This window comes from Sorex fumeus, unplaced genomic scaffold (assembly GCF_029834395.1).
Source record: "Sorex fumeus unplaced genomic scaffold, SorFum_2.1 ptg000073l, whole genome shotgun sequence".
Lineage (NCBI taxonomy): Eukaryota > Metazoa > Chordata > Mammalia > Eulipotyphla > Soricidae > Sorex > Sorex fumeus.
This window is the reverse complement of record NW_026606130.1, coordinates 268942-287591: the sequence shown is the minus strand read 5'-3', so window position 1 is coordinate 287591 and position 18650 is coordinate 268942.

Below are 18650 nucleotides of genomic sequence, written 5' to 3'. Positions count from 1 at the left end.
CCTTAATAGTCAAAGCAAACACAGACTCAGAGTCAAAGGCTGGAAAACGATCCTACAGGAAAACAGCTACCATAAAAAAGCTGGGGTAGCCACCTTAATATCAGACCACATCGATTTCAGAGTGAAGAAGTTCATAAGAGACAGTGAAGGCCATTTCTTAGTGATCAAAGGATCTGTACAACAGGAAGAACTTACAATAATAAATGTATATGCACCTAATGAGAGACCAGCAAAGTACTTAAAACAACGTCTCATAGATTTGGAAAAAGACATCAATAGCAACACAATACTAGTGGGAGACTTCAACACCGCTTTGTCACCTCTGGATAGATCAACCAGACTCAAACTTAGCAAGGACATACTTCATCTGAGGGAAACAATGGAAGACAAGGGACTTAGTAGATATATACAGGACACTTCATCCTCAAAAGGCTGAATACACATTCTTCCCAAGCGTACATGGAACATTCTCCAAGATAGACCACATGCTGAGCAACAAAACATACCTCCATAAAATTAAGAAGATAGAGATTGTATCAACAATCTTCTCAGACCACAATGCGCTTAAATTAGAAATAAATCACACACAAAAACAGAAAACTAAATCAAACACCTGGAAATTTAACAGTGCGCTATTGAACAATGAGTGCCTTAGAATGGAAATCAAAGAGGAAATCAAAAGATTCCTAGAAACGAATGAAAATGAGGACACGAGTTACCAAAACTTATGGGACACAGCAAAAGCTGAGTTAAGAGGAAAGTTTATAGCTCTACAAACATTCCTCAGAAAGGAGGAGCGAGCCCACATAAATAAACTAACCTCACATCTTAAGAGCTTGGAGAAGGACCAAAAAAAGGAGCACAACCCGAACAGGATGAAGAAAATAATAAAACTCAGAGCAGAGATTAACGAGATGGAAACCCAAAAAACAATCCGAAAGATCAATGAAACCAAGAGCTGGTTCTTTGAGAAAATTAACAAGATAGATAAGACTCTAGCAAAACTCACAAAGAAGAGGAGAGAGAAAACCCTAATAAACCGAATCAGAAATGAAAAGGGGGTCATCACAACAGAAACTACAGAAATTCAAAGGATCCTCAGGGAGTACTTTGAGAAGCTTTATGCCACGGAACATCAAAACCTCGAGGAAATGGATAAATTCCTAGACTCCTACAGACTCCCAAGGCTGAACCAAGAAGACCTGGAATACCTGAACAGACCTATCATCATCAAGGAAATTGAAATGGTAATAAAAAGTTTCCCCAAGCACAAAAGCCCTGGCCCGGATGGATTCACTAGTGAATTCTTCCAAATCTTTAAAGAAGACTTACTCCCAATCCTCTTTAAGCTTTTCCACAAAATTGAAATATCAAAAACACTTCCGAATAGTTTCTACGAAGCGAATATCACACTGATACCAAAAGCAGACAGAGATACCACAAAGAAAGAGAATTACAGGCCGATATCCCTGATGAACACAGATGCAAAGATCCTCAACAAACTAGTAGCAAATAGAATCCAACTACTCATCAAAAAGATCATACACCATGACCAAGTAGGATTCATCCCAGGGATGCAAGGATGGTTTAACATTCGGAAATCAATCAACATAATCCACCATATCAACAAAAGAAAAGATAAAAAACATATGATCCTATCAATAGATGCAGAGAAAGCATTTGACAAGGTCCAGCACCCCTTTTTGATGAAAACCCTAGCCAAAATGGGTTTAGAGGGGACTTTCCTCAACATAGTTAAAGCCATCTACCACAAGCCTACTGCAAGCATCATCCTCAATGGGGAAAAACTGAGAGCCTTCCCTCTAAGATCAGGGACGAGACAAGGATGCCCACTCTCTCCACTGCTGTTCAATATAGTACTGGAAGTACTTGCAATAGCGATTAGGCAAGAAAAAGATATTAAGGGCATTCAGGTAGGAAAGGAAGAAATCAAGCTCTTACTATTCGCAGATGATATGTTACTCTACTTAGAGAACCCAATAACCTCCACCAAAAAACTCCTAGAAACAATTGACTCGTATAGTAAAATTGCAGGCTATAAAATCAATAGCCAAAAGTCCATGGCTTTCCTATACGCAAACAGTGAGAGAGAAGAAAGCAACATGAAAAAAACAATCCCGTTCACAATTGTGCCCCAGAAAATCAAGTACCTAGGAATCAGCTTAACTAAGGAAGTAAAGGACCTGTACAAAGAAAACTACAAAATGCTACTTCAGGAAATAAAAGAGGACATGAGGAAATGGAAAGATATCCCCTGCTCATGGGTCGGGAGACTTAACATAGTCAAAATGGCAATACTACCGAAAGCATTGTATAAATTCAATGCAATCCCTATAAGGATACCCACGACATTCTTCAAAGAAATGGAGCAAACACTCCTGAAATTTATATGGAACAATAAGCCCCCACGAATAGCTAAAGCAATTCTTGGGAAAAAGAAAATGGGTGGAATCAACCTCCCGAACTTCAAACTCTACTACAAAGCAGTAATAATTAAAACAGCGTGGCACTGCAGACCAATGGAACCGGGTTGAATACACTGACATCTCCCCTCAATCATATGATCATCTAATCTTTGATAAAGGTGCAAGAAATGTGAAGTGGAGTAAGGAAAGCCTCTTTAACAAATTGTGCTGGCATCACTGGATGGCTACATGCAAAAAAATGGGCTCATAACTCTGCCTAACACCATGTACAAAAATAAGATCAAAATGGATTAAAGACCTCAACATCAGACCAGAAACCATAAGGTACATTGAAGACAAGTTGGAAAAACCCTCCATGACATTGAGGCTAATGGTACTTTCAAAGGTGCCACGCCACTGGCCGAGCAAGTGAAAACAGAGATAGATAAATGGGATAATCTTAAACTAAGAAGCTTCTGCACCTCCAAAGAAATAGTGACCAAAATACAAAGACAGTGTACAGAATGGGAAAGGATATTCACCGAATACACATCTGACAAGGGGTTGATAACAAGGATATACAAAATACTGGTGGAACTCCACAGGAAGAAAACATCCAACCCCATCAAAAAATGGGGCAATGAAATGAACAGAAACTTTCTCAAAGAAGAAATCCGAATGGCAAAAAAGCACATGAGAAAATGCTCTACATCATTAATCATCAGGGAGATGCAGATCAAAACCACAATGAGATACCATCTCACACCTCATAGACTGGCACACATTCAAAAGAACAAAAGCAACCGATGCTGGTGTGGATGTGGCGAGAAAGGGACACTCCTTCACTGTTGGTGGGAATGCCGACTAGTTCAGCCCTTTTGGAATACAGTATGGACGTTTCTCAAAAAATTAGAAATTGAGCTCCCATTTGACCCAGCAATACCACTCCTGGGAATATACCCCAGAGAGGCAAAAATGTGTAGTCGAAGTGACATCTGCACTTGTTTGTTCATTGCAGCACTCTTTACAATAGCCAGAAACTGGAAGAAACCTGAGTGCCCAAGAACATATGACTGGTTAAAGAAACTTTGGTACATCTACACAATGGAGTACTATGTAGCTCTTAGAAAAGATGAAGTTATGAAATTTGCATACAAGTGGTACAATATGGAAAGTATCATGCTAAGCGAAATGAGTCAGAAAGAGAGGGATAGACATAGAAAAATTGCATTCATCTGGGGGATATAAAGCAACAAAATATGAGATCAATACCTAAGAATAGCTGAGATCAACACCAGGAGGATTACTCCATAGCTTACAGGCCAGCCGGGTATTCTAGGGGAAAGGGCAGTTCAGATAGAGAAGGGAACACCAAATAAAGGGTGTTTGGAGGATCCTCCCAGGAGGGGAAATGCATGTTGAAAGTAGACTATGGACTGAATATGATTGCCACTCAATGCCTCTTTTGCAGACCACAACACCCAAAAGGAGAGAGAGAACAAAGGGGAATGCCCTGCCACAGAGGCAGGGTGGGAGGGGGGGTGGGGGGAAATGGGCACTGGTGTAGGGATGGGTATTTTATCATTGTATGACCGAAACCCAAGCACAAAGATTTGTAAATCTACAACTGTACCTCATGGTGCTTCACTAATAAAAAAAAAATGTATACGCACCTAATAAGGGAACAGCTAAATACTTAAAACGACTGCAATATATTTTAAGGAGGACATTGCTAGCAATAGAATGGTAGCCGGAGACTTCAACAATGCCTTATCACCTCTGGACAGATCAACAAGAACAAAACTCAGCAAGGAATCACTGGCTTTAAAAGAAGAATTAGCAAAGAAAGGGCTTGTAGATCTATATAGGGATTTACACCCCAAAAAGAAAGAACACACATTCTTTGCCAGTGCGCACAGAACATTTTCCAAAATAGATCATGCGCTAGGCCACAAAACATACCTCTACAGATTCAGGAAGATAGAAATAGTTTCATCCATCTTTTCAGACCATGATGCACCGAGGATAGAAGTGAATCACACACAGACAAGTAGAACCAAATCAAACAACTGGAAATTAAACAATACAATTAAACAATACAGCACCTGGCTGTCCTCACCGGGGCCCCTTGGAGGAGCGTGGGCTGAGTTTCCCTCCCCACCCTGAGCAGAGCCCTGGCAGCTGAAGACCTCCAGTTCCAGCCACAGCCATGCTTAACACCACTCTCCACACGTTCAGATGAGCCTCACACATGAAGGAACCGGCAGAGGAACCCAGGTGTAAGGGACCCGGGGTGTAGATCTCCAAGCCTGCTCGGATTGGGACTGGGGCCTCCTCAACCCAGATCCCCCATCTTCCAGTATGTAGACGTTACACCCACCAACTGCCCCCGGTGCTGTGTCATCCCATCAATGGCCAAGACCCATAGACTATAAAACCCTGCTCCTGGAAGAGAACAGCGCAGAGTCTCCTGCTTCCATGCCTGGCTGTCCTCACCAGGGCCCCTTGGAGGAGGGTGGGTTGAGTTTCCCTCCCCACCCCAAGCAGAGCCCCGGCAGCTGAAGACCGCCAGTCCCAGCCACAGCCATGCTTAACACCACTCTCCACACGTTCGGATGAGCCTCACGTTGAAAGAACCTGCAGAAGAACCCAGATGTGCAGGACCCAGGGCGTAGACCTCCAAGCCTGCTCAGATTGGGACTGGGACATCCTCCACCCAGATCACCTATCTACCAATATGTAGGTGTTACACCCAACAACTGCCCCCAGTGCCGTGTAATCCTATCAATGGCCAAGACCCAGAAACTATAAAACCCTGCTCCCAGAAGCAACATCTAGTTCTTACTCTGGAGAACTTGGCAGGCTACCAAAAGTATCCTGCCCACACGGCAGAGTCTGGCAAACTCCCCATGGCGTATTCAATATGCCAAAACCCAGTAACAATAATGGGTCTCATTCTCCTGACCCTCAAAGAGTCTCGAATGTGGCACTTTTTAAAATCTCAGAGCTAGGACGAAGGAACGTTACTGGGCCCTGCTTGAAGCAACTGATGAACAACACGATGACAGTGATACAGTGATAACAAATAAAAGAATTAAGATGGTGTTCATGCCCAATTCAATCAGCCCAATCAGTGGTGAATAAATAGCAGTACTCCTACATAAAAATAAGAAATGTTTGTAAGCTTAAGACATAGTGGAAAATAAAACTGACATAATTCTAGATCTCATGGGACTTAAAAATTACTGGAAATGATAGACAAACACATATTTTACAATATAGCATGATGGCAGTTATGTTAACAACTAAGTCCTGGGTTTCATGGCAGTTTAAGAAGAGACAACTAACCCATGGTGAATAGGGAGGAAGTTGAAGAGAATGTTCCCAAAGAAGGCAATCCCAAAGATAGGACTTGGGACAAGTGGGACTTCTTCAAATGGAGTTAAATAACATCATGTCGACTCACTGGAATGAGAAGAAAGTCAAGAATCTTTAAAAACCTGAAACTCTAGATTTATTGGAGAACAAAAAACAAGCATTGAATAAGTAGATATATATATAGTGATGAATTAAGTTATACAGACTATCAGAGCAATATGTGAACACTAGAGATTTTCCTTTATCCTACAAGCTACTGGACTACTCTTCTATGTGAAGCTGGAATGAAGGACTTGAGCTTCGTGGTGATAATGATGAAGATAAGTTGTCAAATAGAGAATGAGGGGAAGAATATCTGACAACTGACCTGGAATAAGAAAGAATTAAGCATATTGCCCTGGTTAATGTTTTTCTCATCCTGGCACTAGCACGTTCTGACTAAAGACCCTCAGTCACACTTCACTTTTGCTGATTCTATTTCTTTGTGTATCCAATGCATATAAAACTCCTAATATAGTTGCCTTCATTAGTGAAATAGAAAAAAAATCTCACATAAAATAATGTTCAAATGCACTTTTCAAGATGCAAAAAAAGCTATGAAATAGAAGGTCTTATGGATAAATAACGGGTTTAGATAAATGCACACGCCTGATTACGATGTGATAAAATTCCTAATCAAAGTTCTCTCTCTATTGCTTGCTAAGAACCACATTAACGGGGACTGGAGCTGTAGCACAGCAGGTAGGGTGTTTACCTTGCACATAGCCGAACCGGGTTTGTTTCCCAGTATCCCATATAGACCAACAAGCACCTCCAGGAGATATTTTTGAGTGTATGAGTTAAGAGTAACCCCTGTGCATTGCCAGGTGTAACCCAAAAAGCAAAACAAACAAACAAACAAACAGGCCAAAAAAAGAATAAAACAACGAAGAACATATTTTCATACTTTTTGGAAGAAAAAACTCTTGAGAGTTCATAATATGTACAGCACTTAGGAGGCCAATAATTCTAGATAAGAATGCCACAGTACAGGTGGAATCAAAGTGAACTCAGAAGTTAAGAAAGAAGCTATTTTTGATGGGAGATGTCAGTATATTTAACCCTGTTCCATTGGTCTGCAGCTCTACCTTTGTTCCAGTACAATGCTATTTTAATTATTACTGCTTTGTAGTAAAGTTTAAAGTGTGGTTTCTCCCATTTTCTTTTTCCCAAGAGTTGCTTTAGCTATTCATGGAGGCTTATCGGTCCATATGAATTTCAGGAGTGTTTGCTACATTTCTTTGAAGAATATCATGGGTATCGTTATAGGGATTGTGTTGAATTTGTACAATGCTTTGGGAAGTATTGGCCTTTTGACTATATTAATTCTCCCGATCCATGAGCAGGGTATATCATTCCATTTTCTCATGTCCTCTTTTATTTCCTGAAGTAGTGTTTTGTAGTTTTCTTAGTACAGGTCCTTTACATCCTTAGTTAAGTTGATTCTTAGGTACTTGATTTTTGGGGGTAAAATTGTGAACGGGATTGTTTTTTTTTATGTCACTTTCTTCTCTCTCACTGTTTGCATATAGGAAAGCCATGGACTATTGGGTATTGATTTGTAGCCTGCAACTTTACTATACAAGTGTATTGTTTCTAGGAGTTTGTTGGTAGAGGTTATGGGGTTCTCTAAATATAGTATTATATCATCTGTGAATAGTGAGAGTTTGATTTCTTCCTTTCCTACCTGAATGCCCTTAATATCTTTTTCTTGCCTAACAGCTATTGCAAGTACTTCCAGTACTATATTGAACAGCAGTGGAGAGAATAGGCATCCTTGTCTCGTCCCTGATCTGCGAGGCAAGGCTCTCAGTTTTTCCTCATTGAGGATGATGCTTGCAGTAGGCTTGTGGTAGATGGCTTTAACTATATTGATGAAAGTCTCCTCTATACCCATTTTGGCAAGGGTTATCATCATAAACAGGTGCTGCATCTTGTCAAATGCTTTCTCTGCATCAATTGATATGATCATGTGATTTCATCTTCTCTTTTGTTGATATGATGGATTATGTTGATTGATTTACGAATGGTAAACTATCCTTGCATTCCTGGGATGAATCCTACGTGGCCATGGTATATGATCTTTTTGATGAGTCATTGGATTCTAATTGCTAGTAGTTTAATCTTTGATAAAAGAGCAAGAAATGTGAAGTGGAGTAAAGAATGCCTTTTAACAAAATGTGCTGGCAAAAATGGATGGCTATATCAAAACAATGGGCTCAGTTCTCTACCTAACACCATGTACAAAAGTAAGATCAAAATGGATTAAAGATCTCAACATCAGACCAGAATGCGTAAGGTACATTGACGACAAAGTTGGCAAAACCCTCCATGACATTAAAGCTAATGGTATCTTCAAAGATGTCACACCACTGGCCAAGCAAGTGAAAACAGAGATAGATAAATGGGACTATCTTAAACTAAGAAGCTCCTGCACCTCCAAAGAAACAGTAACCAAAATACAAAGACAGTCTACAGAATGGGAAAGGATATTTGCGCAATACCCATTTGACAAGGAGTTGATATCAAGGATATACAATGTAGTGGTTGAACTCCACAAGAAGAAAACATCTAACCCCATAAAATAATGGGGTGATGAAATGAACAGAAATTTTCTCAAAGAAGACATCCGAATTGCAAAAAGGCACATGAGAAAATGCTCTACTTCATTAATCATCAGGGAGATGCAGATCAAAACAACAGTGAGATATCATCTCACACCACAGAGACTGGCCCACATCCGAAAGAACAGGGGCAACTGGTGTTGGCGCGGATGTTGTGAGAAAGGGACCCTCCTTCACTGCTGGTGGGAATGCCAACTGGTTCAGCCCTTTTGGAAAACCCTATGGACGATTCTCAAAAAATTAGAAATTGAGCTCCCATTTGACCCAGCAATACCACTCCTGGGAATATATCCCAGAGAGGCAAAAAAGTATGGCCGAAGTGAAATCTTCACTTGTTTGTTCATTGCAACACTCTTTACAATAGACAGAATCTGTAAAAAACCTGAGTGCCCGAGAACAGATGACTGGTTAAAGAAACTTTGGTACATCTACACAATGGAGTACTATGTAGCTGTTAGAAAAGATGAAGCCATGAAATTTACATACAAGTGGTACTACATGGAAAGTATCATGCTAAGCGAAATGAGTCAGAAAGAGAGGGATAGACATAGAAAGATTGCATTCATCTGGGTACATAAATTAACAGAATAGGAAACTAACACCCAAGAATATTTGAGATAAGTACCAGGAGGTTTGCTCCATGGCTTGGAGGCCAGCCACACATGCTAGGGGAAATGGGAGCTCAGATAGAGAAGGGAGCACCAAATAAACGGTGTTGGGAGGATACTGCCATGATGGGAGAAGCATGGTGAAATAGACTATAGACAGAATATGATTGCCACTCAATGCCTCTTTTGCAAACCAAAGCACCCAAAAGGAAAGAGAGAAGAAAAGGGAATGCCCTGCCACAGAGGTGAGGTAGGATGGGGAGGATGGTGGGTGGGAGCGATACTGGGATCAATGAAGTTGAATAATGGGCACTGGTGGAGGGATGGGTACTCGATCATTGTATAACTGAAACCCAAGCACAAAAATTTGTAAGTCTACAACTGTACCTTATGGTGTTTCACTGATAAAAATTAAAAAAATAAAGAAGCTACTTGTTTATTCTCTCCCAAGTGTACACCTATGAAGTATTTCCTTGATTTCAATAAAGAAAATGAGATATACCAAAGTAAACTAAGGTTTGTCAATCTAGGTACCCAACAATGTAATGTCTGTATTTGGATTAGTACCAGTCCGAATGAAGAGGCAATAAAATTTGTTGTTGTCATTCTTTTATCTTCCTGAATCCTCACATATTAAACCTGTCCCAACCTATTCTTTCCCATTATCACAAGATTTTACCTCCAACTGGCTGTAAATATCTCCTTGATAAATTTTTAGTGTATCCCACACTTCCTTTTCAGGTTATACTATTTTTATACCAATATTCTTTCCCTTATTCTATTACTATCAAAATCAATTTAGCCTTTCCCTACCATTTTTACCAATAAATGAGGAACGGAAGCAAACCTAGTTTAGTTCTCTGGGTCTAGGAGAGGTGAGAATAGATTCCTAGCATTCCCTACATTTCATCCCGAACAGTCAGTCGTCAATGACACTCTCAAAGTGTTCATTCTCTCCTCTTTCTCTCTATATATTATGTATATATATACACACATATATGTCTGAGCTCCATTTTATTTTTTATTTATTTATTTTTTGAATTCCACTTTAAATGATGAAGCTGAGGCAGAGGTGATGACTGATTTAACTAGAGTCAAAATGCAAGTCTGCAGAAAAGTTAGTACCTAAACCCAGGCCTCCTGTTCACCAGCCAGCTGGATTTTTATTCAAGGGATTTTTCTTCTCAATCAATATGACGTTTTCCTGTTGGAAGCTGGTCAATAAAAAAATGCAAACAGCTGCAAGCAGAGGGCCTGTTCTACCCAGCAGGGGCCTGTTCCATGAATCCCTCTACCCCAACTTCGTAGATCTAATTTCAGGCCTGAAAATACAAGCAACAGCCAGACTTGGGGGGTTGGGTAACAGAATCTGGTTCCTTACTCCTCTTCTACTCCAGATCCCTGGAGATTGAGTCTTGGAAAAAAACCTCGCTCCAGAGGAGGGGTACACCTCATGACAGCTGCAGGCAGGTTATTCCAGAGAATGTTGAGATGGCAGGAACATTTTTCCAATTGAAACCAACCCAACTCCCTTTGAATTTAAGTCTCAGGAACATTCATAATGAAAATCTAGACAGCATGACACATGACATTGCATGAACTCTGAAAGACAGACTAATGCTACTCTGGTTAGTGTTACCTTTGGCTCACACTGAGGACCCAGTCAGTGCCCCGGAATGCTATAGTAAAGTAACTTCATCCAAGAATACTGTGCCATCCATATTTTTGTCTGTCTATGTGTAAATGGTGACTTGGTCCATTAGTCAATGATTACCTTTTTTTAACAATCCAAGAAATACCTGGGAGTGTGGATGCTCTGGAAAGGGGAGCCCTTTAAGTGAGACTTTGTCCCACTGGCCCAGGATAAAGGGAGGAAGTGGCAAAAAGTTAACATTGGAAGATGCAAAATGACACATTATCACTCACAATATTACTGGCATCAGAGAGGACGAGAATACAGGTTTATGGGTGGGCAGAGGAAAGTATTTTACCATCAATATCTTTCAGTATGCTGGAGGAAAGCAGTATTATTAAAGAGGGGTCCTGGAGTGAAAATAAAGGACAACTTGAATTTCCTGACTTTCCGTCTTTTCCATGCCCCTTCCTCATCTCTGTCTGAGATCTGGGAGGTAGAAGTGCCAGTCTTTGCACGAAAAATTATCTCCCCATTCTTGTTTTCAGTTTCATCCCATTAAATTTTAAGTATAATAAGTCCTGTCTACTTCACAAGGCATTTGGGGCAACCAAATGGGATCACGGGCATGTGCAAGAACTTTGAAATCACGGGTATATGAGAGAACTTTGGGAGCTGTGAACTATTAATCTTGTAACTAAAGTCTCTGGAACTGATTGGATAATGATATAACATGGTCTGGAGATTTATGAGAGTTATGACAGGATGAATAAAGAGAAATAACTAATTTGAATACATAGAAATATGAGTGAAAAATGAAATTAGAGACCAGATAGTAGTACTGATGTTTAGCAAAGGCTGGTCTGAGGGCATATTTAAGAGAAGAACCCCTCCCCAGCATTATGTTTCAGCTCCTGAAATTCTCCAGTTTCCAAAGGTCCTCATCACTGATGACTAAAATATCAGAAGAAAATACATAGACTTATTTCAGCTAAATTGTGTATTATTTGTGTTCAAAAATGCAAAGGTATTCATGGCATGGAAAAGGGAAGTAGGTCTATGACACTTTCAGTTTAAATTTGAAATAACTTCTTAGTTGATATGCACCAAGTACTCTACCACGCAAATCTGCCACTTATTTCTACATGATAACATTCTCCCAAAACTACCAATAATGTCATAACACAGCACCAGAAAATGTAGCTTTATCCTATTACATTTTAGGAAATAATTTAATAACTTCAACCTGCAGTTCCAATTCCTTGATAATCTTTCCCTTGTATCCTTTCACTGTACCTCACACACATGTTTTTAAACTCTGTATTTTGGCCAAATTGATACATTTAAAAAATACATCTTCATCATAAATCAGGATATCTGGGTTCCAGTTCAAGTTCAGCTATTTTCTTTGTTGGTGACTTTCATAAAACCAGAGTTGGGTCAAGAGCGATTGTACAGTGAGTAGGGCACTTGCCTTACACTCAGCTGACCCAGATTTGATCCCTGAAGCCCTATATAGTCCTCTGAGCACCGCCAGAAATTATCCCTGAATAAAGATCCAGGAGTAAGCTCAGTGTGTCTGAAAACAGACAACATAACCATCCTAGACTGTCTGGAATGATGTCATCACTTGAGAAGTATGTTGAAATCAATCTGCTATTCAATCAAATCTAAGTGCCCATGAATTATTTAAGATTCTAGAACACAGTAAAGATTTTCCATATATTTTTAGCTATTTTTGTCCATATGTTTTCTAGAATTGGAAAGAAATGACTGATATTGCAGGATTCACCAAATGAATCACCCTCAAAACTCTTGGTAAATATAAGATTCTTTCTGGTTTTAATGAAAGCAAACATTACATATTTCCCCTCTTTTCTGCTTCCCTTGTACATTTATTCCTTTTGATGTCACCCACTTTCCCAGAATATGCAACTTCTTTTGTTTTTCAAGACCTATCTCAACATCCCTAGTACTGTTGCTGGAGGGTTGGTCTTAGAGTGGTTGCAAGAATTCAAGAGGACCACAGGAAGTTCCTCTTCTGTGTAGGCTAGTGTCCTGCCAGTCCCATAAAGGCAGCCACAAGACTACATTAAAGTTTACTTGATCTGTACTGCATAGTAACTTGTCCCAGTTATCCTGGAAACTAGGACTCAGGGGAGCCATAGAAACTTTCAGGTGAGATTTTTATCCTTTGGGGCTTAAGAAGAGGGAATCAAGTGATCTCAATCCAGGTAACATGTTTGTGCCATTGTTATAACAAAGAATTTAAGGTTAAGGCAAAGTGTAGATAAAAAGCAAAATTATTGATTAAAGGAAAAGTACATTCTCAAGGCATGGGTGGGAACATTCACTCCTAAGGGATAATCAAATGCTATCATGAGCTGGGTTTTAAGATAGCTGTTTTATTAGATCTGTTAATCAAGGTGCAAAATATTTATGAAAAGGCTGGGCAAGTGTAATGTGATCTGGAAGGTGCTGTATTCATGAAGACATATTGGAATTACAGGTTTCCTCATGCATCACATGTATCACTAATATCTACTCTTGCAGCTAGGGGACATGTTACTTATGTATTTAGGTCTTAATAAAAATAAAAACTTCCTGAGTGTTGGAACATTTTATGACTGAAACTCGATCAGGAAAGCTTTGTAACTATATCATGGTGATCCGATTTTTAAAAAGGTTAAATCAGCATCAGGGTTCTCTTTGTTCATGAACTGATATCCAAAAGATACTAGTTCTTGTAAACTTCTTTATTAACAGAAGCTGATATCTGCAAGTATCATATGAGTGTTATTTCTGAGTATTTTTATTAGTAGTACATTTCTACACAACTTCTCCTACCTCAGTACTAGTTGTCAACCTCCACATGAAAGATTTTACAATCTACAATCTTTATTATAAGCTTCATTTATTTTATGGCTCTTCAAAATATTTTTCATTGAAAACTAAAAATAGTTCATAGTAAATAAACGCTGATGTCAGTAAATTGATTTTATAAAGATGATAAGATATATACTATAAACTTGGTTTGACCCTGGATCACCAGTATTCATGTACATAGCCCCTATAAGAACAAAAATAAGAAACAAAGAGAAGAAAAATATCTGCCATAGTCAATATTTCCCAAAGCACTGTACAAATTCAATACAATCCCTATAAGGATACCCATGACATTCTTCAAAGAAATGGAGCAAACATTCCCGAAATTTATATGGAAAAATAAACCCCCACAAATAGATAAAGCAATTCTTGGGAAAAAGAAAATGAGAGGAATCAACTTCCCCAACTTCAAGCTCTACTACAAAGCAGTAATAATTAAAACAGCATGGTACTGGAACAAAGGCAGAACTGCAGACCAATGAAACAGAGTCGAATATACTGACATCTCCTCCCAAGCATATGATCATCTAATCTTCGATAAGGGGGCAAGAAAAGTGAAATGGAGCAGGGAAAGCCTCTTTAGTAAATTGTGCTGGCAAAACTGGATGGCTACATGCAACAAAGTGGGCTCAGAACTCTGCCTGATGCCAAGCACAAAAGTAAGATCAAAATGGATTTATGACCTCAATATCAGACCGGAATCCATAAAGTTCATTGAAGACAAAGTTGGCAAAACCTTCCATGATATTGAAGCTAATGGTATCTTCAAAGATGTCACACCACTGGCCAAGCAAGTGAAAATAGAGATAAACAAATGGGACTATCTTAAACTAAGAAGCTTCTGCACCTCAAAAGAAACAGTGACCAAAATACAAAGACAGCCTACAGAATGGGAAAGGATATTTGCCAAATACACATCCGACAAGGGGTTGATATCAAGGATATACAAAGTAACTGGTTGAACTCCAGAAAATACCCAAACCCATCAAAAAATGGGGCGAGGAAATGAACAGAAACTTTCACAAAGAAGAAATTCGAAAGGCTAAAAGGCACATGAGAAAATGCTCTACATCACTAATCATCAGAGAGATGCAGATCAAAACAACAATCAGATATCATTTCACACCACAGAGACTGGCCCACATCCAAAAGAACAAAAGCAACCGTGCTGGCACGGATGTGGCGAGAAAGGGACACTCCTTCACTGTTGGTGGGAATGCCGACTGGTTCAGCCCTTTTGGAAAACAGTATGGACGATTCTCCAAAAATTAGAATTTGATCTCCAATTTGACCCAGCAATACCACTCCTGGGAATATATCCCAGAGAGGCAAAAAAAGCATAGTCGAAGTGACATCCGCACTTGTTTGTTCATTGCAGCACTGTTTACAATAGCTAGAATCTGGGAAAAACCTGAGTGCCTGAGAACAGATGACTGGCTAAAGAAACTTTGGTACATTTACACAATGGAGTACTATGTAGCTGTTAGAAAAGATGAAATCATGAAATTTACATACAAGTGGTACTACATGGAAAGTATCATGTTAAGCAAAATGAGCCAGAAAGAGAGGGATAGACACAGAAAGATTGCATTCATCTGGGGAACATAAACCAACAAAAATGGGAGATTAACACCCAGGAGTGGCTGACATTAGTACCAGGAATTTTACTCCATGACTTGGAGGACAGCCACATGTGCTAGGGGAAAAGGAAGCTCAGATAGAGAAGAGATCACCAAATAAAGGGTGTTGGGAAGATCCTCCCAGGATGGGATAAGCATGCTGAAAGTAGACTATAGACCAAACATGATTGCCACTCGATGCCTCTCTTGAAAACCACAGGATTCAAAAGGATAGAGAGAGAACAAAGCGGAATGCCCTGCCACAGAGGCAGGGTGGGAAGAGAGGAACGGGAGATGGGAGGTATGCTGGGACCCGTGGTGGTGGAGGATGGGCGCTGGTGGAGGGATGGGTACTTGATCATTGTGTGACTGAAACCCAAGCACAAAAATTTGAAAGTCTATAACTGTACCTCATGGTGTTTCACTAATAAAACAATAAAAAAAATCTGCCATAGAATAAGACTGGGAGTGGGGACAGGAGGGAAATTGGGGCCATTGATACCTGGAAATGTACACTGGTGAACGGATGAATGGATGTTGAAACATTGCATGACTGAAATCCTATCATAGACAACTTTGTAACTGTGTATCACAGTGATTTAATAAAATAAAAACATATTTATATTCATGATCACATACAATCAAAGCTAGAAGTGTCTTAGATTATTTTAATCTAGTGGTTCTCTGTGCCTGGACGACTTATTAATACACATTTCTAGCCCCCACTCCAGATGGTTTGATTTGCTATCTTGGATTAAGACTGATAATTGGCATCTCTATCAAGTTACTGAGTGATGTTGCTGCTGGTGGTCTGGAGTGTGAACCTATCTGTTTGAGAACCTATCTGTTCCAGTCATACCACTTAAAAATGAGGCCCATAGAAATCCTGGTTCAAGGTTACCAAACAAATCAGTGACCAAGTTCTGATTCAAAAATGCTAATCCAGAGCTTTTTTCACCACCACAGCTAAACCTACTCATTTTCTTTTTTTTCATTCTAAAGAGTGTAGTGAAGACCAGTTCAATGTTGTCTGAAAAATCCCTCAGGAATACTATTCAGCTGTTAGAAGAGATGAAATCATGACATTTGCAAATAAGTATATGGAATTGGAGAGAATCACGCTAAATGAAATTAATCAGAAAGAGAGGGACAGACATAGAATGACTGCACTCATTTGTGGAATATAAAGTAGCATAATGTGAGACTAACACCCAAGGACAGTAGAGATAAGGGCCAGGGGGATCACACCAAGGTTTAGAAGCCAGCCCCATGTGCCAGGGGAAAAGGCAGTTGGGATGGAGGAGGAAACACTAAGTAAATGATGATTGGAGGGATCACCTGGGATGGGAGATATGTGCTAAAAATAGACCTAGGACCAAATGGGATGGCCTTTTAGTATCTGTATTGCTAATCATAATGCCCAAAATTGGAGAGAGAGAGATTGTACCTGCTACAGAGGTGTGATGGAGTGGGTCTGGTAGGAAGGACACTGGGAGCAATGGTGCTAGAAAATGGGCACTGATGGAGGGATGGGTATTTGAGCAATGTATGTCTGAAATGTAGTCATGCAAGTTTGTAACTACATCTCATGATGATCCAATAAAACGTATCCAAAAAATCCCTCAGGTTCAGCAGGGATAAGATGCTCATAATTAAGTAGCCATATTACTGAGCTGCATAAACATTTGAGACCAATAATCCCTGTAGTCCTCTCTGATCCACGATGCTTTGAAAAGACGTCATTTCCCCAAATATCCTTCCAATCTTATCTACAACAAAAAGCTGCACTTCTTGACTCTGAACTACCTGGGGGCACTGTTACTATACAGGTCTTCCTTGAAGCTGTATGGATAGAAAATGCCCCAGCTCAATCAAAGAAATGGAGTGGGAGAGGTGTCTGTTTATTTCAACAAGGCCTCAGAAGTATCTGAGCATCAGATTTCACCTGTGATCTATACCTTCTCCAGCAGTACCCAGACCCAACTAAGAACAAACTTGTAATTTCAGGCTGCACAGAGGTCCTTTTGGAGATGGAAAATAGGCTCTTTGCACTGTGCTTTTAGTCGCGTGTGTAGGGATCTTATGTAATAATTACTCATATATTGGATTTTGTCTATGGCATGCTTTTTCACTGCCTTAATAAGATTAGAGTTTTTTTTAAATATTTTAAATGGTAAAGGAATAACAGAAAAAGGTTGAGAAAGGAAAGAGAAAGGTGAAAAAGAGGATGACAAAGAAGGGAAAAGAAGGGGAAGAAGATAGGTAAAAAATCATAGTGCTCCACAAAGCCTCAAATCTTATCTGATCCATTATCATAACAGTTTACTAATTTCTCTACATTCGTTGATGCCAAGGAGAAAAAAACATTTTTATTGATAAATCCTGAGGCATCAATGCAAAGAATGCATCAAAAACTGAATGGAGCAGAACACCACATGGGGTGTCTTGATGAAAGAATTCACTGGAGAAAACAATCATCACTTCAGGGAAACTCAAATCCATGGAATTCTGAACTAGAGAATTGAATTATAATGCATCTTTCAGGATGGGAGAGGGAAGAAGCAGAGTCTGAAAGAGAAAAGGGACCTCAAATTCAGAACCTGGCAGAAAACACCAACCTACGGTAAGAAGGTAAGCCTAGCACAAGGGATTTAGAGGACATCAGTATAAATTGGGACTTGGTAGGTTGCAGACAGATTTGGGTCTTGGCAGCATAAGGTGGGTTGTCACTCTCAGCTTCTGACAAAAACAGGGAGCCACCATATCCAAGATAAGTTATATCCAGCAAAATTTCAGTCTTGGCTTTGCCCAACAGGTTTCTCTCCTTAGCAGCTCTGTCTCATTTTCCACAAGTCAATTCCTGCTGAACAAACAGGCTTTGCACAAAATTAATTTCTATATTGAATCTCAAGAGATATAGTGTCTCCACTGCCTCTTAAACATAATAAAGGGAGGAATAACCACACCTCTCATGGAATAACACCTAATGCAAAAAAAAAAGAATCAAATTTGTGCCTATATCCACCATGTCAGAAAAAGTTGACAGAGTATAACACAGACAAGGAACAGTTGCCTCCAGGTCAGAGCTGAGGGGAACCATTACCAAGAAAGCAACTAGGGGCTGCATCCCAGAGGCACAAACAGATAGCAGACCCCTATGAGTGTAATACCGATCAGAAGTAGACATCCTGAAACTGGTACTGACAAAGCTAAACATCCTCCTCATTAACTATCAAGATCAGTTTGCTGAAAAACCACTATTTTGTTCATGGTACCACAATCCCCAGTCAATGATCAAGTCAGTTGGAATGTGAGCCACATCATCAACTGTCAGAAGCCAGCAACCGTGAGCACTGCACCATAGCCCAGTCTAGCTAGGGACTAGTGATAAAGCAGATAAATGAACTTTAGTGACACAAGTCCTTTGGCCAACAAGA